Below are 23,125 nucleotides of genomic sequence, written 5' to 3' on the forward strand. Positions count from 1 at the left end.
TCATATTTACAGATCATATATATATAATCAGCACAAAAGGCTTCTACCACTTATTCTACTGCCCCTCTCTAAGAGCAGTTTCTGCGGTTAATGTTATGATATTTTCATCACTATCAAAAATTTTTAGTGCAATTTAAATTTCTATACAGTAGCCATGAAATTAAACTCTATATAATAGCTATATATAGCCAGTTTATGACATTCTTCAAATTTCTGGCAATATTTTATCCTAAAGGATGAGCTTGATAATCAGACTAGCACTCCTGCATCCTGAGTGACCAGCATTCACATCTAATCAATAACAGATGTGGGATTGGTGCCAGAGTGGGCCTTAAGCCAAAGTAACAATTTTGCTCCTATTCAAAAACAAATATCCTTCTTAAGCTCCAAGTCATCTAAACAGAGAGAATGACATCTGGAAATTCACTACAATGCCATGTGTTTGGCCCCTTTGGATGATAGCTGTAGGCATTGCAAGAAAAGGGTTGCTATGCCAGCCCTGTGGGTCTCTGCAGAGTATAGCAACTCCACAATCTTGCAGTATGAAGAAAGTGCTAAAAGCTCTAAGGAAAAATAGAGTAGCAAATAGATGCAAGCAGAATTCATTTAATAACATTCATTTATGGTTATTTTACAAGTAAACAGGAATTGTTTCTCTCACTTCCATATTCAATTTTAGCCCAATTACCTCTTTTTTATAGCCTTGACTTCTCAACTCCTCACCAGATCTATTTTTCAAAAATTAATACTCCCCCCAAAAACTAATCTCAATATAAACAAATTCAATCATATAAAATCCCTTAGAAAACATTACAAACTTTTGGTGATATGGACAATTTTTGAAATAGGTATACAAATATTAAAGCACTCAGCTGTAAAGAGGAAATGTGGGGTTGGAATGGGAAGCCATTTACTTTTGGTCTTAAATTGTTTCTGCAAGTGTTTGCAATATTCTTATATTAACTTATGATGTTTTGATGTTATTTGTATTATGCAGCCATTTATTCTAATGATGACTAAAAAGTAACCAGTTGCTTAACAAAGGAAAACTACTTAAAAGCCTTTATTCAGACGCCCATGAGCACTATACACCTTTTTAAGTCCATGCTGATAGTGAAGCAGGTTTCCAATTTACTCAAAATCTGAGTTGGACAAGACTTTCTTGTTGGGAATGTAAATTAAGAAGCAACTATAATAATAGCTACCATTACTCTCCATTTCCATTTGTTCATTTGTAAATTATAACATTTATTTATTACAGCATGTGCAAAACATGTTGCTAAGCACTCTTATACCAAGACAATACCAATTTACTCAATCAGAAACTAAGACTGTTAAATTATGCCCAAGGTCATATAGCTTAAATTAAGTGACAACTCTGTTGGACTCCAGTGCCAATAACTATAGCCAAAGAAATCTAAATTGAAAGATGCTGAGTGAATTACTATAGAACTTGATGAGGTTTGTTTGTACAGTGTACCAAAAATTTAATAAAAGATACAAATACCATCAGGAGAGAACTTGGGGGTCAACAGAGGTGGGGCACAGACCCCCCCACCCCCCAACTTTGCAGGGGCCAGAACCCTCACCCCTGATGAGGGAAGTCTCCTGCCCCCATGTCTGCTTAACTTCCCATGCCCAGTTCAAATCAGGGCCCAGGTAACAGATAGAGACTTGGCCGACAGCAGCTGCCCTCTCACTACAACAAGACTTGTTTGAGTTGTCTTGTACCCATGGTGTGGGGAAGTGGGTTTTTGATATCTAAATCCAGCCTACCACCAGGAATGCTCAGGGCCTACTCAAAAAGGCAAATAATCATTCCCATTAATATTTATAGGGTAAAATAAGATTGTTGTTAAAGTAATAATTTTGACAGTAAAATAGTAGACACATTTTCAGGCTAATTTAAATTGGCTAATTCAAATAAGCGAATACCTTAGAAAAATTAATTGTACTGGACAAAAAGCTGTTCCTAAAGTGTTAACTAAAATTTTTATTGGTAGTTCATCTCATGATAAGATTGCATAACATGTAAAGAACCTAAAGCAGTCACATTACTTAAAAATTTAAAAAGCTTATCAAGACTACATTATAAAATTTTCAAAAGCCTCTTAATATTTAAATCAAAAAAGGGGGAAAATAGAATATTGTGTAAGGAAAAATATCCTGTAGGTAAGTTACATCTAGAAAATTTGTACTTTAGAAAATTAATTATAATGCTAACAGCAAGACACCCATGAAAAATACACATGGTGTCAAAACAAACCAGAGGAAAATCATTTGGGCAAAAAATGAAAAAGGATCCCAAGTCAAATTTATAGAAAATATTCCTTCATTAACTTTTGGTTGAGAATATGTTGTATATTTTCAGAAAACAATTCTGAGACCATGTGGATTCCGGCAACAGAGAGGAATTGACAGGACTACTCCAGCATGAAAATAGAAGAGAAGCAGTCCAGAGATGGAAGACGCTAGCATCGCCTTGCCATAATAGCAGTCAGCAGCTGTGCATCACTGCAGGTTGCCCAGGACCAAACCAGAAAGGGTCGGACCAGCATTACTACCATTTGTCTACCATCCAGAACTGAAATATCATTACTGACATATACACATAAGAAACTGTTTGACATTGAAATTGGGTCTCAAAAGAACTGTTGGCCCAGAAAGACACTCACTAGAGACTGATTCATTTGCCTTTCAGCATAACCATTATTGCTTGTCTCATTTTTAGTTCTCATAAGTGCATTTCCAGAAGGACAAGATCTCATTCATCTAGGGGAAATGATGAACAACATAGACTGATGAACAAGAACAGACCCAGAGACAAGGAGGCATGGACCTGACTGTTGGACCTCAGAGGGAGGGTGGAGATAAAAGGGAGAGATCAACCAAAGGACTTGTGTACATATATACATATGAGCCTAACCAGTGGTCAAGGACAACAGGGAGGTGGGGGCATGAGAGGGGAGGGGTGGGGGATGAGAAGGGGGGGATGAGGACAAATATGTGATACCTTAATCAATAAAGAAATTTAAAAAAAAAGATACAAACACTGGTCATAGTGCAAAGATACTTGGTGTAAGAGTGTTTAGCAACATTTTTTCTACAGTTCATGTCTTTCTTCACAAATATATAAATATAACAAGTCTATATGGAAGTTAGAAGACTGACAAGTAGAAGTTCAGTCTTATGTAGGAACCCACTTATGTCAACAAGAGAGTCTTCTGACAAAGCAGGCCCATTCTGTCAAATGAATGGGCTTGAGGAGTAAGAAAAAATCAGCTATGGTTTGAAAATGTTGGCGTCATATCAAAATCATACTTTTCTTCCCAGTATAGCACATCAAACTTAGTAATCCCAAAAGTTATTACTGACTCCAAAAATCCAGGTACCTTAAAAAAAATTCTATGTATAGATACAAATATAAAGGGTCAACAACTGTCACGGCTCAGTGAAAAAACTATTTTAATAACATCACGCTAAAACATAATCAGGTATTCTATGTTTTCCAAGAGCAGCTAAAGGATAGAGGCAGATCAAAACCAGCTAGAAAATAAAATCTCTTTGGCAAACATTTCAGTGACGCAATTAGCACCTACTCAATTCATCTGTTAAGATAGCACAATCTTAGTTTGGCATTAAACTAAAATCGGTATAGGGAAAATGGAATAAACATGGAAATAAATGAGCTGCGGAAAGTACCAAGTATGGGATCTCCACCCAATACACAATATAATCCTAGAGATGAAGTACATTATAAGTTTGGAATGGTTTATCTTGCATTCTTCCTCCAAGCCCTGGGATTCTTCACCAGTGTGAATAGAAATATGAATATGCTGAAGCAAAAGGCTACAACTGCAGCTTGCAGATGTCGGGCTGCTAGCTCTGTGATCAGCAACCATACTGTCTGCCTTGCTGGCTCCCTCCTGGTCGCTGCCTCATCAGTCAGCACTATAGCTGTAACCCAGCGATTTTCAACGGGTGTGCTGCAAGAATTTTTAAAACGTGCAATGCCTGACTTATTTTGTAAGGGACACTGCCCTCTTTTCCCTTAGATTGTCAAATAAAAAAATGACAACAGCCAATGCAACAACAGCTGTCAGGTGTGAATGAATCAAAACTATATATATATATATATATATATATATTTTATTTTTTGTCAGATCAGCAAAAAAATATCTTTGGGTGTGCTGCAGAATCTTAATAATTAGTTTATGTGTGCCATGAGATGAAAATGGTTGAGAATGGCTGTTGTAACCAGAGGACTAAAAGAGGTTCTTCCTGTTGGATAGCACCCTTTGTAATCAAGCAGAGAAAAAAGACCATATCTGGGAACTGATGATAGTCATCATAGAAACTTCTCTTTAAGATGCTCTATTCTTGCCTTTTAATGAAAAACCCTGGAGTGGGAGGGGGGGGGAGAATGTTGATATAATGATGATGTCTCAGTTTTCTCCATAAAAATAGAAACAACCACCTGGTTTTCATTTCCTATCCTTGGGGGGCTATTATGAAGATAAAAAGCTTTGAAAATTAAAAGCATAGTACAAATATAAGACTATATTATAGTGGGGACTGAATCCAAACAATTATAAATGGAAGGTAGATGGGCACTTTGGCAGGGCAAATAACCATGTCTGCCATCACAGGAAACTTCTAAGTTTCAATATCTACTTATATTTTTCGAGATCTCTGATAGAAATTAAAGAGATCTAAAGCACATAAAGCAGGCTGTGCCCTCTCCCTAAATTGCCCTGCCTTCCCTATCTTAGGTACTTAGGAAACTCCAATTCAAACCTCACTTCTTCATTAGCCCTCCCAGGCACTCAACTGCCCCTTGAAAGAATTAACAACCTCTTCCATATCTGCACTCACAGCTCCTTATAAACATCTGTATAATGCCGTTTATCATATTGTACCACTTATAATTTGTTTCTGTGCCTATCTTTCCATTAGCCCATGTGAGTTCCCTGAGCTCTCTATTTAACCATAGCACCTACCTAGTATATCTGATACATAGTATAGACTATAACTCTTTCCTAATTTGAGTTAACTAATTAAATTGCTATACAGAAAGGTTTTTATACCTTTTCAATTAAGGCAGAACTTCCCAAGCTATGGTAAGAAACAAATGAGAGATGTAAATGATTAGGGTATAATGAGATACTGATTTCCTCAGCCTGAGATGGCCAATCAGAATTTATCAATTTCTCCTTGTACTATGATATGAAAAGGTTGAAAAGCACTATGTCAATCAATAGTGAAGATTTAATTTTTAAAATACTAATAGAAAAATAGGATCAAACACTATATTAATGGTGACAATTACACAATACTAATGCTGACATCAATTGAGGCACCAAGAAAAAAAACAACTAAAATAAGTGTTTCACATGATGTTCACTACAAAATAAATGTTTCAGAATACTGGTATCAGGTAAAGCATCATATCCTGAAAGAGAAAAATAACAGCACTTCCCATAGCTCCCAGTCTGTGTAAACACCATATGGTCTGCTAATTTAATCAGAAAGAACCCCAGAATTTACTTTTTCATTCTGCAGATAGAAATGAAAATAAAGTTGCTAGAAATATTTTAGAAATTATTTTGCCAAATGTCTAATGAAACACATACAATACCCAAATTTATTCACCCATTTTAAACCTCCTTTGAATGCACTAACACTCATTTATAGGCTACATTAAAAACATTAACTGATTAGCTCAGTCTTTTTGTTTTCATTTAAAAATCAATCATTACTTTGTATCACTTCCCCCCACCCACCACCCCACGTTCAAGTCTTCTGGCCCTCTCTATTCCATCTACGACAGCCAAAAGTCAGACCTTCATCTCTTGCCTTCTTTACAGTAATCATCTCAAAATGGTCTCCCTGACTCTGAGACTGCCTCGTTGAAATTCACCAAAATGCCAAGTCACATTTCCCTGTTCGTTTGCGTGTGTGTTTTTTTTGTTTGTTTGTGGTTGTTTGTGTGTGTGTGTGTGTGTGTGTGTGTTTAAAGAGCATAAAACAAACTGTAAGTCTTAAACATTGTTTTCTACAGAAAAAAGTCTAAGTTCCTGAACATAGCATAGAATACACTGTATAATCTAGACACTTCACTAACTCTCCAGTCTCATTATCCTCCACTTTAACCACATACTTTACTGCAAGGGTGGGAACGTCTGGTCTGCGGGCCATGTAAGGCCTGAGAAATCATTTGGTCTGGCCCTCCCAAGGCATTAGGAATGAGTTAATTAAACGTTTGACCAAATGTGCCAGGCTAACTTTTATTTTTAATCCTCACCTGGGGATATTTTTTTCATTGATTTTTAGAGAGAGTGGAAGAGAGAAGGAAAGACAGAGAGAAATAGCACATCGATTGGTTGCCTCCTGCACCAGCCCTGACCAGGGCTCAGGCCAGGAAGGAAGTTGCAACCAAGATATGTGCCCTTGACCGACCGGAATCAAAGCTGGGACCCTTCGGTCCACAAGCCGACGTTCTATCCACTGAGCCAAACCAGCTAGGGCTAGCAGGCTAATTTTTAAGTAGATAATTTCGTAAGGTTCAAGAATGATGCTATAAATATCCAAATAGCCTTTGGCAGAAAAAAGGTTCTTCTGCTTTACTGGAACTCTTCTCTCCACCTCCTCCAGGATAACTTTTATTCAAACATGAACTGACCTGGGTATCATTTCCTCACTGAACATCTTTTCTGATTCACTATGCTGGGATAGCATTCTATAACCAGACGAGAACAAGGTAAAACTCCAGGGTTTTTCCTTTTGATTTTGTCTGAAAGGTTAGTATAGGGCTTTGTGGCAACAACTTTATTCCACTTAGGATCCTTCTCCAAATTCTTTCAGTCCTGACCCGCTGCTGGTTTTTAAGATGTCTTTTATTGTATGCCACGTCAAAACCTGTTTGGATATAGATGAATGTTAGAGTAAAAAGACCTTGCAAATTGTTTTTAGAGGAGTGTGTTATTGTTTTAATATATTTTTATTGATTTCAGAGAGAGTAAGTGAGAGGGACAGAGAGATAGAAATATCAATGATGGGAGAGAATCATGATCGGCTGCCTCCTGCACATCCCGGCATGAGTCCTGACTGGTTCATGGGTCAACGCTCAACCACTGAGCCACACTGCCTGGGCTAGAGAGTGTGTTTTTTTTATTAATCCCCTACAATATACGAATGTTTCACATGCACCTTTCCATGCCTCACCAACATCTATTACCTTACTCAAAATTCTTTAGCCTTTCATTTTAGTGATTTCCTGTTTCTTCTCAAATAAATGAATCATAAGATTGTATACCCAATAAGGAACTTCCATCCTTGATCTTCATTGTAATGTATGCTCAAAAGGTGAGAGACACAGCTCTGGCTGGTTTTGCTCAGCAGTTAGAGTGTCAACCACGGACCGAAGGATTGGGGGCGGGGGTGTTTCAGTTCTCAGTCGGGGCATGTACCTGGGTTGCAGGTTCAATCCCTGGCTCTGGTGGGGCAGTGCAAGAGGCAATCAATCATTATGTGTCTCTCACATGAATGTTTCTCTATCACTTTCTCTCCCTGTCCCTTCCAGTCTCTCTAAAAATCAATGGGAAAAATACCCTTGGGTGAGGTTTAACCAAAAAAAAAAGTGAAAGGCAGAATGTGCCACAAGAAGTGCTAAAACATTTTATATCCATCATCTCCTTGTATGCTCAAAGTCATCATCCTTTCACCCTCCTTAATTACCCTATTTTATATACCTCCCTCAGCTGGACATGGATCTTCTTAAAACTTTTTCCCTTTCTCCTTAGCACTTACTATGTTTGTAACATATTATGAAACATTTTAAACATATATAAAACATAATTTAGACTACTTATATATTATTTATTAATGATCTTTAATATCTGTCTCTCACAGAAGAACTTAATTCCATGAAGTTAGAGTCTACTTTATTCATTGATATAACTTCGCAGTGCCTGGCACATAGTGGGGACTTAATAAATATTTAATTGAATGGATGAATAACGATGAGGGGAGATGTGAAAAATTATTTGAAAGATGTCTTCACCCTTTTTCAACATGCAATCTATCAACAAGTTCAGAAAACTCAATCTACCTCCAAAACATACCGAATCATCTCCTTTCTATCTTCCACTGCTACAAACCTACTCCAAATTCATTTTTTATTTCTGTTCTTGCTGCTTTCAGCTATGCCCCCATACAATTTTTTATCTATACCACAAGAAGAGTGATCTTTATAAAATATGAATCAGAGCACATTACTACCCACTAATAACCTTCAATTACCCATCACTCTTATAATAAAATCCCGATTCCTCACCTTGGGTTACAAAGCTCACAGAAGCTATCCCTCTTCCTCTCTATCTTCTTTTTTCTACAGTACTACCTTATAACTACAGTGTCCGTTTTTATATTCCCTGAACACATAAAGCTCATTCCCATCATACAACGATTGCACTGCTTTTCTCTGTCTGTAATATTCTTCCATCTGATAACTCTCAGACAGCAGCTCTATTTACTGTTTCTGACAGCCTAAATTGATCACTCACTATCATTCTCTCTCTCTCTCTCTCTCTCTCTCTCTCTCTCTCTCTCTCTCTCTCTTTCTCCCTCTCTGTGTGTGTGTATGTGTGTGTGTGTGTGTGCACGCGCGGGCACACACACGCGCTGTATTTCTTTTACCCCAACTTAAAAACTTTTTTTTTTTAATCTCAAAGGATGCCTGGCTGGTGTGACTCAGTTGGTTGAGTGCCATCCCTTCACTAACGAATTGACCTATCTCTTTTATCATTATCCTATCTATCCATCCACCCACTCTACCTACCTACCTACCTACCTACCTACCTACCTACTTTTTTGCCTATATCCCTTGAAAGTAAGCTAAAGACATTATTCCCTCTTTGCCCTTAAATATTTTAGTGTGTGTAATTGCTAAGAGATAGGATATTCACTTATATAAGCACAGTACAACTACTAAAATAACATTAATGTCATATCACTAATCTACAAACCTTATTCTAAAATTCACATGGGGCTGAAACCTGTTTGGCTAAGTGGATAGAGTGTTGGCCTGCGGACTGAAAGGTCCCAGGTTTGATTCCGGTCAAGGGCATGTACCTTGGTTGTGGGCACATTCCCAGTGGGGGGTGTGCAGGAGGCAGCTGACCAATGTTTCTCCCTCATCAATGTTTCTAACTATCCCTCTCCCTTCCTCTCTGTAAAAAAAATCAATAAAATATAAATATAAAAATAAAATAAAATTCATATGGGAAAGCAAAACTCCTCTCCTAGGAGACCCAATCAGCCATAAAAACAAACTATTGATACATGCGACAACATGGATGAATTTCAAATGTATTATGCTAAGTGAAAAAAGCCAGATACAAAAATCTACATACCAGAGAATTCATTTTATATTTTTAAATATATTTTACATTAATAGTTGACATACAATCCTGTATTAGTTTCGCATGTACAACATAGTGATTAGACAATTTATACTTGATGAAGTGACATTCTGGAAAAGGCAAACTATAGGAACAGAGAACAGAGAAGTATTTGCCAGGGTCTGGGATAAGAGGACATGGGGGTCGACTATGAAGGGGCACAAAGGAATGATGGGAATGCTCTCTACCTTGATTGGTGATGGCTACATAATTATACCATTTGTTAGAATTCATAAAATTTTACATCTAATGGTGAATTTTACTGTACATAAATTATACCTTAATCTAATTTTTAAAAAGTGATTAAGAATATTTTTTAAATAATAAAAGTATAGGACTCAGGTTTTCTTAAAACATATTTGTAAAGGAATTAAGTAAAAATTTCTAAAAATAAAATACCCAATGAACAGTTTGAAGAGCATATCAGACAGTTTAAAAAATGCAAATTAGCTGAAACCGGTTTGGCTCAGTGGATAGAGTGTTGGCCTCCGGACTGAAAGGTCCCAGGTTCCATTCCAGTCAAGGGCATATACCTTGGTTGCGGGCACATCCCCAAAAGGAGGTGTGCAAGAGACAGCTGATTGATGATTCTCTCTCATCGTTTTTAACTGTCTATACTCTTTCTTCCTCTCTGTAAGAAATCAATAAAAATATACTTTTTAAGAAATGTAAATTAAAAGATAGAGCTGAGTAAACCATCTAGAATGCAATACAAAGACATATGGTAAAAAATACAAAAGAAAAGCTAAGAGCTGGCAGGTGTGGCTCAGTGGTTGAATGTTGATCTATGAACCAGGAGGTCATGGTTCGATTCCTGGTTAGGGCACATACCCAGGTTTTTAAGTTCGATCCCCAGTGTGGGGCATGCAGGAAGCAGCCAATCAATGATTCTTTCTCATCACTGATGTTTCTATCTCTCCCTCTTCCTTCCTCTCCGAAATCAATTTAAAAATAGACACACACACACACACACACACACACACACACACACACAAGAACATCCAAATAAGGTAAATACAATATCCAGACAAGGAGAAATATAGAAAACACTTTTCAATCTCCATGGGAAGAAAGAAAAGAAAAAATAACCTAAAAATAATACTCGTTAATTCCAATTATAGAAATAATCACTGTTTATAGACCAAAGTTACCAAATAAAATATTTTTAAATAGAATTCAAAGAAAATTCAAGTATTTGCTACTCTTTTTAAAAGAGAATATTTCTCTCTCTCTCTTAAAATCCTTACCAAAAGATAGGTTTTTAAAAATATTTTTTATTTATTTATTGGTTAATCCTCACCTGAGGATATTTTCCCATTAATTATTAGAGAGAATGGAAGGGAGGGGTAAAGACAGAGAGAAACATCAATGTGAACCATTGAGCCTGTAATCAAGATACGTGCCATGCCCTTTGACTGGAATTGACACGGGACCCTTCAGTCCACAGGCTGACACTCTATCCACTGAGCCAAACCAAATAGGGCTGTTTGTTTTTTATTTTTAGAGAGAAAAAGAGAAACATGGATGTGAGAGAAAAACACTGATTGGTTGACTTGCAGGCCCGAACTGTGGACTGAACCTGCAACCTAAGTAAATGTCCTGACTGGGAATCCAATCTACAACCTTTTGGTGCACAAGATGATGCTCCAACCAACCGAGCCACCAGGCCAGGGGAGTATTTGTTATTCTAAATTTGGTAGTTATCAGCATATAGATGTGGTTTAAGACACAAGAAGATGAGATTACAGAATGCACTTAAAAGGTATTTAAGCAATCTTCTCTTAAAGAGCCGAAAAAGTAGAGTATGGAATATCCCCTAATGTCTATCTTAAAAGTCATGCACTATTTTCATTTGTTTAGGACAGTGAATATAATGATTTGTCTAGAATGTCAAGAAAATAAAGTGGCACATTAAGAAGAAACCAAGAAAGTTGAGGGACCTTCAAATATATGTACTATATAGCATTTGAAATTGACTCCCAAAACACAAAATTCTCAAGACAAATACACTGATTCTCCTGGGCCCTCCCCCTCCACTTCTAAAACAGCAGGTGCTAGATATGGTTTCCTTGGCTAGAAACACAAGGAAACACTTTAATTTTATTCACTCTCCAAAATAAAGATGGAAAATAAAATTTCTAGATCAATTTCATCGAGCTGGCAATCCTACTCCTACTTTATACATTAAAGAGTAGGGCTCAGATAAGCATGAGGCAAGTGAGATGCCTGGGGCCCAAATTTAAGTGCAGGGCTGACCTGGGCAATGGGTGCCTCAAATTTTTCACCTAGGTACCTCATTTGCCTCACTCTAGTCCCAGCCCTGTTGAAGAATCTCTACCATAACTGTTATTTGGGCAAACAAAGCACACCTAGTCATTTGCCATGTTTCCCTATTCAGGCTAACAGAAGAATGCTTTGCCATTCCCATTAAAACAACCAAAAAAGCTACTGTTAGGCTCTGAATTGGTAAGAGACAATTTATCTCACGCCATTCATGGGGCTGAACAGAAAATGTCTCATGCTAGATTGCAAACTCCTTTTCCTATTCAATTTTGTTCCCACAGTGCCCAGCATCTAAGTATATAAAAGCCTAATGCGCAAAGTGTTCCCTCAGGAGTTCAATCGCTTGCTATGACATGCGCTGAACACCAGGAGATGATGCAGAACGAAGGAAGGCCCCAGCCAGTAGCTGGCAGCCGCTAGGTACCCTACCCATGCACAAATTTCATGGACTGGGCCTCTAGTGATAAAATAAGCATGTCTGTCAGGCAGGCTACTAAAGGAAACCCAGTACTTTATGAACACCAAAAAGAAAAACTAAAAACACAGGTATGCACACCTCAAGATAATAATATCTATAGCCATATCATGCTTACAAACAGTCCCAACTTTCACTCGCCCCAAACTTCAAATGAAAGCACACTTAATTTTTAATCATAAAACTCAGTTTTAAATTTTAACTCTCCCCTTTCCTGACCTAAATTTCCATTTCTCCACTGCTTAAATGAGGTAGCAAATTAGAAGGCTCACAAAAGACTCTTCAGAAATTACAACTCCTACCTGTTTAAATGTAATCACACGAGGGGACATCTGTAAGTAAAAATAAGTAAAAGATAAAAAATTAATGTAACCATATGGCTTTACCTGGAGGCTTGCCTACATCTGAGAGATGATGTAAAATGTGGCTATCATGGGCTTTTCAAATTCTAGGACCTTTTAAAATTCCAAATTCCAGAAGAGAAAGAAAAGGAAGACAGGCAAAGGACATTTCCAACAGAAATGGCATTCTGTTCCATAATTACTTGTGATAATAAGTACCATGTAGCTAAGTTCAAAATACTAAAATTGGTTAACTTAAATAGCTTTATTTGAAATGTTGTAAGCTTAAGACTTAAAACTGGTTTACACAGCTAATATTCAGCAGTCAAAAAAATCTTAATTATCTCCACCTTGATTTTCTGGACTATTTACTCACAAAGGCTCCTAGAATCAGATACTCTTGATGGCTAAGGATAAGACTTTGTCAAGATCATAATACAACTAACTATTTAGTAACCAATAACTATTTCAATTTGGTTTTTAAGCCTGGTAACCTGTTTGAGGTCACAACCTTGATTTAGACCAATAACCAAAATAGAACACTTAATTTGTTTACTGTTTAAGGAAGGAAAAAAAATCTAGGACACCAAACTCCTAGTTATGGTATTTACCCCAATAAATAAACTGGAACAACAATTTGCACAAACAACACAATAATGCAAAATTAAAGGACTTAACTAATTCTAATTGCATATAGTCTTTCCACAAAATATATTATCATTTTAAATAAGGCCCTTTTCTAACAATTGCCCATCCGGATTAAATTTAATAAACCGAAAAGCAAATGACCAAAAATGTTGTGTTCCCCACCTCCACCCTAGGGGCCCTCTGGGTCATGATTTGCTTGAATGTTATGGGTGTGGTATAAAATATTTAAAGCAGTGACTAAAATTTTCCATAAAAGCCCATCCCAAGTCTAAAAGCTTTACTAAGAAAGATTCATCTCCAGACATCTGAAAGATTTACTATTCCACTTATGACACTCTGGTGTTGTTTTTTTACATTTAATATTTAGGTAGAAGGTGGCAAAGGGGGAGGAAGAGGGTGTAATTAGTTTTGCTTGTAAAACGTTCATCACAGTTGTAGTGCCAACTGAGCTATACAGCCTATTGGGGGTCTAATAGATTTCAGGGTATTATAGTTTGAGTAATAGAGGTGGGGGTTGTGGTGGAAATCAATAAATCGCTACTACTTCTTTGCAGAGACCCATATGGAAGTAATCAAGCGCAAGGGTGGCAGCTGGGGCCAATAACAGTCACCTGCAGTTGAGGGACATGGGGGTTTCAGATGGGTTTTTAATGCTAATTTCCTACAGAAACAATGAGCTAGAAAGAGCAGAGTAACAGACGAGGCCGGATGAAGACAGACCAGCCAGAACAATGGCTGCACCTGGTGCTGGGAGCAGAGGGAGAGAGCCGGCACGCGCCTGCAGGCAGCACAGGGCACATCTGTCACCCACAAAGCGGCCCATCCCCCAGCTCTTCCAGCAGGATAAGTAATGAAGGTCCCTAAACATTAACAGCTTGCCACACAGCAACAGGTTTGAGTTTTCAAGGATGCTACATTCTCTATACAAACCCTTCTCCAATGACTAGGAATTAGTTAAGGAAACAAGGTTGGTTCCCTGTCAGTCTGAGGAGTGATTTATTGAAAATCTGCAAAACACACACGTGACTTCGATGTTTAGGGAGGGCTAAGAAAAATCATATGAAAAGATAAATCTTATTGAATATTCATGCAAGTATCATGCTTATTACTTTCTAAATCATTATAAACCACAGAAACAGCTATTTTTTACCCCCGTTTTACAGGTGAGAAAATTTGGGCTTAGAGAAAAGGTTACATCAGTTCATGGTTACATACCCTAGTGCCAAAGCCTAGTCTTTTTACTGTCTTTCCTCTGACTATAACCAAATGAAAACATTGTATTTACTTCAGAACTCCAACTATGTGAAGCAACTGCAGGGGTGTGTGTGCATGTGTGTGTGTGTGCATGTGGGTGTGTTTTATGCAGAATTGCACTCCACCTTGCCAGACATCTTTAACAAGCTGCTTCAGGATTGGATTGGGTATGCTTTAAAAAAAAAAAAAGTGAATCCATGGCATTAAAATGTCCCAGAATAAATGTGATGCCACATAGGACTTAAAAGTTAACTACTGTTTAGCCCTGGCTGGTATAACTCAGTGGACAGAGCAATGGCCCTTGCACCAAAGGGTCACAGGTTCGACTCCTGGTCAAGGGTATGTACCTGGGTTGCAATTTCCATCTCTAACTTGATCAGGGTATTATAGGGGGAGGCAACCAATTGATGTGTCTCTCTCACACCGATGTCTCTCTCTCTCTCTCTTTCTCTCACCCTCCCTCCCTTCCACTCTCTCTAAAAATTAATGGAAAATATATCCTTGAGTGAGGATTAACAAAAAATGAAAGTTAAATGCTGTTTGGAAAGCCCATCAACCAGTGAAAATACAAAAACCAGTTATAGTGAGTTGTTTTTCTTCAAGTTATAGCCACAATTCATTCTTATATTTAATCACTTGAACTTGGAGGGAAAAATTAAATATCCCTCATAGCCCATCATAGAAGAAACCTTTTAAAATTAAGATCTACCGCCCTAGCTGGTTTGGCTCAGTGGATAGAGCATCAGCTTGTGGACTGAAGGGTCTTGGGTTTGATTCCAGTCAAGGGTGCATAGCTTGGCTGCAGGCTAGATGCCTGGCTCCTTGGGGGCACATTCGGGAGGCAACCAATCAATGTGAGGGAGACACACTGGTGTTTCTCTGTTTCCTCCTCCTCCCTTCCACTCTCTCTAAAAATCAATGGAAAAATATCCTCAGGTGAAGATTAACAAAAAAATAAAATATTGAAACTACCTGGTATAAATCACAAGTTTTAAAAAGGGGCTATCGGGATATGTACATGTATATAGATATGTATCTCAGAAACAATTACCTTGGATTTGGAAAGATAGCAACAATAGCTAGGTATAATTGAAAACACAGTAGAAATTAACATTGTGTAGCTATGCATTTGAAAAAGTCTGATTTAAAGCACTGGGGGAGTTTGGTGAAAAGTGAATCTTCCCATCCACGCACTATGCTTTCTTAAATGCTACCTCTTCTAAAATAGTTCTAACTCCCTAAATAGGCAGTAATTTCCACTTTTGTGTGTTCATGTATATTTTATCTTCTCTGACTTTTTTTTTAATCCCTTACCATATTATCACACATATGTAATCAAAAAATGTTTGTAAAGTAAAATGTCCTGGATACACAGAAGACAATTCAAGTCCAAGCTCAGCCACCTATTAAGGTATAAACTCTGGGCCAGGCAGACTTTATACTACTCCATTTCCATTCCCTTAATTTTTCTTATCTTGAAAAGAATGCATTTGACTAAATTATCCTTAAGATCCCTTTCAAACCTAATATTTCCCATAGATCATCAATGGGAACTTATGAACACTTCTGACATTGAGTGGCCTTAAAATACCAACCAATCTTTCAGATCCACTTGAACTCTTCCGATTTGGTATATAAAATGTTCATTCAAACTCCAAGGCATTCTTTCTTGATGTTCCAAAGATGCAATTTAAATGTCAGTATCCTTATTCTCCACTTTGACATTATTGTACTATATACCTTCAGTCCAACATGGCCTCCTTGTTATGAAAAAAATCCTTGATTGGGTCAGTCACTGAAGCCAATTTAGGTTTCCTCTTTTCATAGTAGTAAAGCTTCTCCAATCACTTTCATAGTCTTCAGAAAGTACTATGATTTTCTCTAGTGTTCAACTCAAAGAAACCTTGGTTATTACCTTAGTAACAAGCAACTACTCTCCTGAACTGTGTGGTCCTAGGACTTACTTTTTTTTTTAATATTTACTTTTTAAAAATATTTTTTAAAATAAATTCTATTGATTTTTTACAGAGAGGAAGAGGGATAGAGAGTTAGAAACATTGATGAGAGAGAAACATTGATCAGTTGCCTCTATTGGAGATGTGCCCGCAACCAAGGTACATGCCCTTGACTGGAACTGAACCTGGGACCCTTCAGTCTGCAGGCCGACGCTCTAGTCACTGAGCCAAACCGGTTAAGGCCCTAGTAGGACTTTTTATCAACTATTTGTATTTGCATTCATTGGATCTTCACATCCTATAATGCATAGATTATCATTTTTTATGCTTCTTGAAGTTCTAGCACCAAAAGTGTTCCTAGAATGGAGGAACAGCAGTATGCAAATCCCTTTTTAGACCCTTCACAGCAGACCCCAATTACATTACACTTTAGCATTAAGTCCTTTTCTTTAAACACTATATATGAGAATGTATCCTCAGGTACAATGAAAATTACTTGCTTACTGAAAGATTATCATATAAATTCAGTATAAGCACTATATCTTCTCAAATATTCAGACAAGCCCCCAAAGATGCTTATTGCACCTATCAAAACACAAACTTGAAAATTCTTATGAAGTCAGTTGATCAATTTGGATAAGAGAATACTTATTAAAAGCTTCATTTAAAAAGTGTCCCCCAGCCCTGGCTGGTTTGGCTCAGTGGCTAGAGTGTTGGCCTGAGGACTCAAGGGTTCCAGGTTGCAGGCACATCCCCAGTAGGGGGTGTGCAGGAGGCATCTGATTGATGTTTCTCTCTCATTGATGTTTCTAACTTTCTATCCCTCTCTTTTCCTCTCTGTGGAAAAAAAAAAAAAAATCAATAAAATATTTTTTAATTAAAAAAATAAAGTAAAATAAAAAGTGTCCCCCACCTCAATAAATCTGACTAGAAAGTTTAAAAAAAAATAGTATTGTAATCCCCTCCAGCTAACATAAGAGATTGAAAAGCTCTAAGGAATAAAAGTATTTTTTAAAGTTCCTAGTTAAAAACTAGTAAAATTTTCAATGCAAAAATTACTATTTAAAAAGTATTTGTCAAAAACCAGTATAATCCAGTACCTCATTCTTGTTTGTTGACTTTTTGAAGTTGTGACATAATATAAGAGGCTGATTTGCATTAGAATACTTAGAATGCTTTCCAAATAATTTCTTACCATAGTGAGGTTTAACAACATACATTAAAAGAAAGTACCCTGAAAATTAAAGTTATATAGTCAAGACCCATTGTTAAGCCAGGTTTGAAGTTAAAAATGCAAATGGCTAAGGAACCAATCATAGCAGAATAATGAATATCTAGAAACTTCTTAAACTAATTTGTATGCCTTCTATGTGCCAGACCAATTTCCCCCAATAATGACATGAGACAAGCATAGTACAAAATAGAGACTCAAAGCGAACGAATAGCTTGCTTGAGATCAGAGAACTAGTAAATAATGGCTGTACAGCATATGTAGCTCCCAAACCCAAGCTCTTCTCATAGTTGTCTGGATTTGGAGGCCTGCAAACATGAATACAATGTATGGAAATAGCAAAAGGCTAAATTATGCATCACAAACAAAGAACACACTAGCTATGTGCATGTGAATTTACTGCATGACAAAACTACTCTAAACTCACCATTCAAGTCAGATTTGTTGATGTTACTTGTTTATTTTGTGGGAATAAAAGAAAACAGCATAGGAGTAAAATGTAATGGGGGAAAAAGCTAAGTACATTAAAATTTAAAAAATACTGTTAGTTTTACTGTGACATCTTTTAGTTGTTATTCGCCTGAATACATTGAAATAAAATCTAACAATAAGAGTCTTTTATAAGCCATCATTTTAACACCGCCTATCGGTATTTTGCATACTAATGAAAAAAATTTCCATCAAAACATCACAGAAAGACTTGGTATGGATTACTTAAAGAAATATTTGTAGGACTACTTCCCTAACCATACAATTCATACATTACATATGATTCAAGTGTTCATTAACAAAAACATGGCTTTCAAATAAGAGTGGCAAATGAAAAATGATACAGAAATAGGAGCAAAATGAAGCAGCAAAACAACACTGAATAACTAAATTATGAATTATCAAATATCAAAAAACATGCATATCATCATAATTTGAAATAAATGAAAAGCTTTGAAAGGCAGAGAATTGCCCACGTTAACCCCCAAAACTAAATTAAGATATACTTACCCAAATGCCCAATTATAACAATCCGGATTCTTAATATACTGAATTTATTTGAAATAGATATTAAAAATCCCCTCTTTTTCTCCTCCTAATCTTCAAAGCCCAATCCGAAATCAGCCTTCCTCCTTTTTCCATTAGCTGGACATGTGTCAGCTCTCTCACATCTGCGCTTTCTCACTGACTAGAGCTGCCTGTCCCATTCCAGGGAAACACAGATGGATCCCAGATGGGAAGGTCCTGCCAAACAGACCAGCTCTTCACCTTGCCAGAATCCCCAGATACAGTCAGTCTCTCTGTCTCTCTCTCTCTCTCTCTCTCTCTCCCTCCTACTCTTCCAACCCTCCCTGTTACTAGGGCTCTTTGCCAGCTGATGTCACTAAGTACACACCTCCCGGTGGCTCCTGGCCAATCTGACATTAACTTGTTAAATACGTGTAATTTGTTTATGGCTGACAATAACAGCAAGGATATTGTGCAAAACCTATCTCTGCAAGTCCCTAGTGGGATAATATGTAGAAACATACATAGAGGCAGACTCATTTTGGGGAACATTCAAATGTTTAACAATTACTATTTAAAGTCCTACATATTGTCTGGTTTCTGCTATTGTTTAACAGCTTCTGCTCTTTAGGCCAGTTTTTAAATCCTACATGACAAAATTCCTTCTTAAAATGAATTATTAACAACCACTCTGAACATGTAATTAGATGAAAAATGAAAAGTTGTGAATTAATTTGGGGAATATAAACAGAAATGTATGCAAATGATTCACAAGCTGCCTCCCAGATCTAGACTTGTTAGCACTGCAAAACCGGCACAGGATTAAAATAAGACAATGCAGACAAAGTGGTTCTGATGCTGTAAAGATTATAAAATGAAAAATGGGGACACAGTGCAAAAATTGTTTTAAAACAAGACAAACAGGAATGTTAATAACAATGTTTAAACTGCTAATGCAAGTCAAAAATGAAGAGCAAAAAAAAACCACACAAAACATTTTTAGAAATGTAACAATGAGAACCCAGAGAGAAGGACTGAACTGTTCAAGGTCAGAGTTTAATCACTTATACCCCCAAATACCTAACATACAATAGCTGCTCAATTTCTGCTAAGTAAAAATTGATCATTGACAACTGAGACTGTACTTAGCTACACAAGATATTACCATTGGGTCCACTGGATCTCCCTGTACCTTTTTCTTTTTCTTTTTTTGGTAAGTTTCTATGAATTTATACTTTATTTATTTTTTTAATATATATTTTATTGATTTTTCACAGAGAGGAAGAGAGAGGGATAGAGAGTTAGAAACATCGATGAGAGAGAATCATCGATCAGCTGCCTCTTGCACACCCCCTACTGGGGATGTGCCCGCAACCAAGGTACATGCCCTTGCCCGGAATTGAACCCGGGACCTTTCAGTCCACAGGCCGATGCTCTATCCACTGAGCCAAACCGGTCTCGGCTGAATTTATACTTTAAAATAGAAGTTTTTAAAAAAGCAGATCAAGGCCCTGGCTGGTTTGGCTCAGTGGATAGAGCATCAAACTGTGAACTGAAGGGTCCTGGGTTCAATTCCGGTCAAGGACACATGCCTGGTTGTGAGATCAATCCCCAGCAGGGGTAGTGCAGGAGGCAGCCAATCAGTGGTTCTCTCTCATTGATGTTACTATCTCTCTCTCCCTCTTCCTTTTCCCTCTCAAATCAATAAGAAAAAACAAAAACAAAACAACAACAACTATATATATATATATATATATATATATATATATATATATATATATGTATGTATGTATGTTTTTGGTTTTTTTAAAGGAGATAAGTGTTTCTGGCCTGGTAGCTTGGTCAGTTGGAGCGTCATCCTGTGCACCAAAGATCATGTGTTTAATTCCCAGTGAGGGACCATACCTACTAGTAGGTTGCAGGCACATATAGGAGGCAAACGATGTTACTGACTGGTGGACATTTCTCTCTCTCTCTCTCTCTCTCTCTCTCTCTCTCTCTCTCTCTCTCTCTCTCTCTCTCTCTCTCCTTCTCCCTCTCTCTCCCTCTCTCATCATCATCATCATCATCAGTAGGAAATGTATCCTTGGATGAGGATTTAAAACATAAATCACACAGACCTTTAATAAAAGGGGGGCAAAGGGAGGTTTGGCTTCCTGAGCCACATTACATGAACACAGCCTGCACTAAAATCTTCATGAACACAGATTAAGAATGAAAGATCATCCACACAATCAGTTCTCTAAACCTTAATCTGGACTGCGAGAGGGAGTGGGCCTATGCCAGCAGGTGGACATCCCCCAAGGAGTCCCAGATGCGAGAGGGCACAGGCCGGGCTAAGGGATCCCCAATGCACGAAATCTTGTGCACTGGGCCTCTAGTAAAAATAAAGCTTTTGGAGTTGTGCCCAAAGGATTTAGGAGCTAACCTGAAGAAGCTCCCACTAACTAAAATGAGATCATTTGAGCATCAAGAAAAATAACATGTGAATTTAAACAAGCAAAATGTTTAAATTCATAAGTTCATAATAGTACTTATTAAAAAAAATGTTTAAATTCATAAGTTCATAATAGTACTTATTAAAAAACTAATTGACCCCTTTTTGAAAGAAACTAGACAACCAATTCATTATTCAGAAACTAGTGAATTGAGCATTTTACCTGCATTCCTATATATAATTTATTTTTTGATAGTTGGTGAAAATTGATCCCTAATGAAATAGTCTAGCTAAAATTTAAAAATTATATAGTTGCAGTATCATTTTGCAAATCCCATATGAAAACATTAATCTAAGTAATAATCAATTGCCACTATAATAAGGTAAGAGATATATGGATATTAATATGCCTCCTGATGGAAGTATACTACCACCTATGAAGCATTTTTAACAACTATTTTTAAATTGATTTTTTTTTTAGAGAGAGAGAGGAAAGGAGAAGAAAGAAACATTTATGTGAAAGGGAAACATTTATCAGCTGCCTCCTGCACACCCCCTACTGAGGATCAAGTCTGAAACCTGGGCATGGGCCGTGATTACGAATCTAACCTGCAACTTTTTCAATGCACAGGACCATGTCCAACCAACTGAGCCACACTGACACACTAACTAGGGCTACAAAGCATTCTGTTAATTTTTACAAAGCATTCTTAACAAAAAAGAAAAGTAAATCTGAACTTGATGGAATCAATAGATTTAATAACCAGTTTATAGGATATTGAGGAACATAGAAAGGTGTTAATTACAGCACAGGAATAAAGTTAGTAAAATACAAAATATGAGAAAATCTATTGCAAACAACCCTTATCTGTAAAAAAAAAAAAAAAAAAAAAAAAAAGGAGAGGGGGGGAAATAAGGACATTGGATGAGGAACTTACATATTAAAAGAGAAATAAAAGACTTAAATGCAATATGTGAACCTTATTTGGATCCTGATTTGAACAAACTAACTTTAAAAATACCTGGGAAAATATTAAGACTCACTAGATATTTAGTTATATATATATATATTTTTTTAAATATATTTTATTGATTTTTAACAGAGAGAAAGGGAGAGAGAGAGCTAGAAATGTCCATGAGAGAGAAACATTCCATGAGAGAGAAACATCGACCAGCTGCCTCTTGCACACCCCTTACCGGGGATGTGCCCGCAACCAAGGTACATCCCCTTGACCAGAATCGAACCTGAGACCCTTCAGTCCGCAGACCGACGCTCTACCACTGAGCCAAACCAGCTTCGGCTAGATATTTAGTTATATTAAGGAATTATTTTAAGCTTTCAAGGTATAATAACAGATTTGTGATTTAAAAAAAAATTTTTTTAGTCCTTATCATTTAAGAGATATATACAGAAATGTTTTTTGATAGGTTTATATGCTGTCTAGGATTTCCTTCAAGAGAAGCCAAGTTGCTGCCGAGACTGGTTTGGCTCAGTGTATAGAGCATCGGCCTGCGGACTAAAAGGTCCCGAGTTCGATTCCGGTCAAGGGCATGTACCTTGGTTGTGGGCACATCCCCAGTAGGGGGTGTGCAAGAGGCAGCTGATCGATGATTCTCTCTCATTGATGTTTCTAACTCTCCATACCTCTCTCTTCCTCTCTGTAAAAAATCAATAAAATATATTTTTTTAAAAAGAGAGAGAGCCCGGGGCAGCCGGGCCCGGAGCAGCCGGGTCTGGTACGGCCAGGCCCGAAGCAGCGGCTGCCAGGCTGGGAACGGCCAGGCCCGGAGCAGCCGGGTCTGGTGCAGCCAGGCCCGAAGCAGCGGCTGCCAGGTTGGGAGCAGCCAGGCCTGGAGAAGCCGGGTCTGGTGTGGCCAGGCCCGGAGCAGCGGCTGCCAGGCTGGGAGCGGCCAGGCCCGGAGCAGCCGGGTCTGGTGCGGCCAGGCCCGGAGCAGCGGATGCCAGGCTGGGAGCGGCCAGGCCCAGAGCAGCCGGGTCTGGTGCAGCCAGGCCCGGAGCAGCAGCTGCCAGGCTGGGAGCGGC

General features: G+C 37.7%; 1 protein-coding gene across 3 annotated transcripts in view; it reads right to left on the minus strand.

The window, feature by feature from the left end:
- The window catches only part of CBFA2T2 (CBFA2/RUNX1 partner transcriptional co-repressor 2), a 140,997-nt gene that overhangs the window by 64,081 nt on the left and 53,791 nt on the right, over positions 1–23,125 (minus strand). The window contains exon 1 of one of the 3 annotated variants that reach the window (XM_045574754.1): positions 18,648–18,901. The exons of the other annotated variants lie outside the window; for them this stretch is intronic. The gene's annotated coding sequence lies outside the window, so the exon portion shown is untranslated. Of the gene's footprint in view, positions 1–18,647; positions 18,902–23,125 lie in introns of those variants that run through there. 3 annotated transcript variants of the gene reach the window in all.

The sequence above is a fragment of the Pipistrellus kuhlii genome, unplaced genomic scaffold (genome assembly GCF_014108245.1).
Source record: "Pipistrellus kuhlii isolate mPipKuh1 unplaced genomic scaffold, mPipKuh1.p scaffold_m20_p_6, whole genome shotgun sequence".
NCBI lineage: Eukaryota > Metazoa > Chordata > Mammalia > Chiroptera > Vespertilionidae > Pipistrellus > Pipistrellus kuhlii.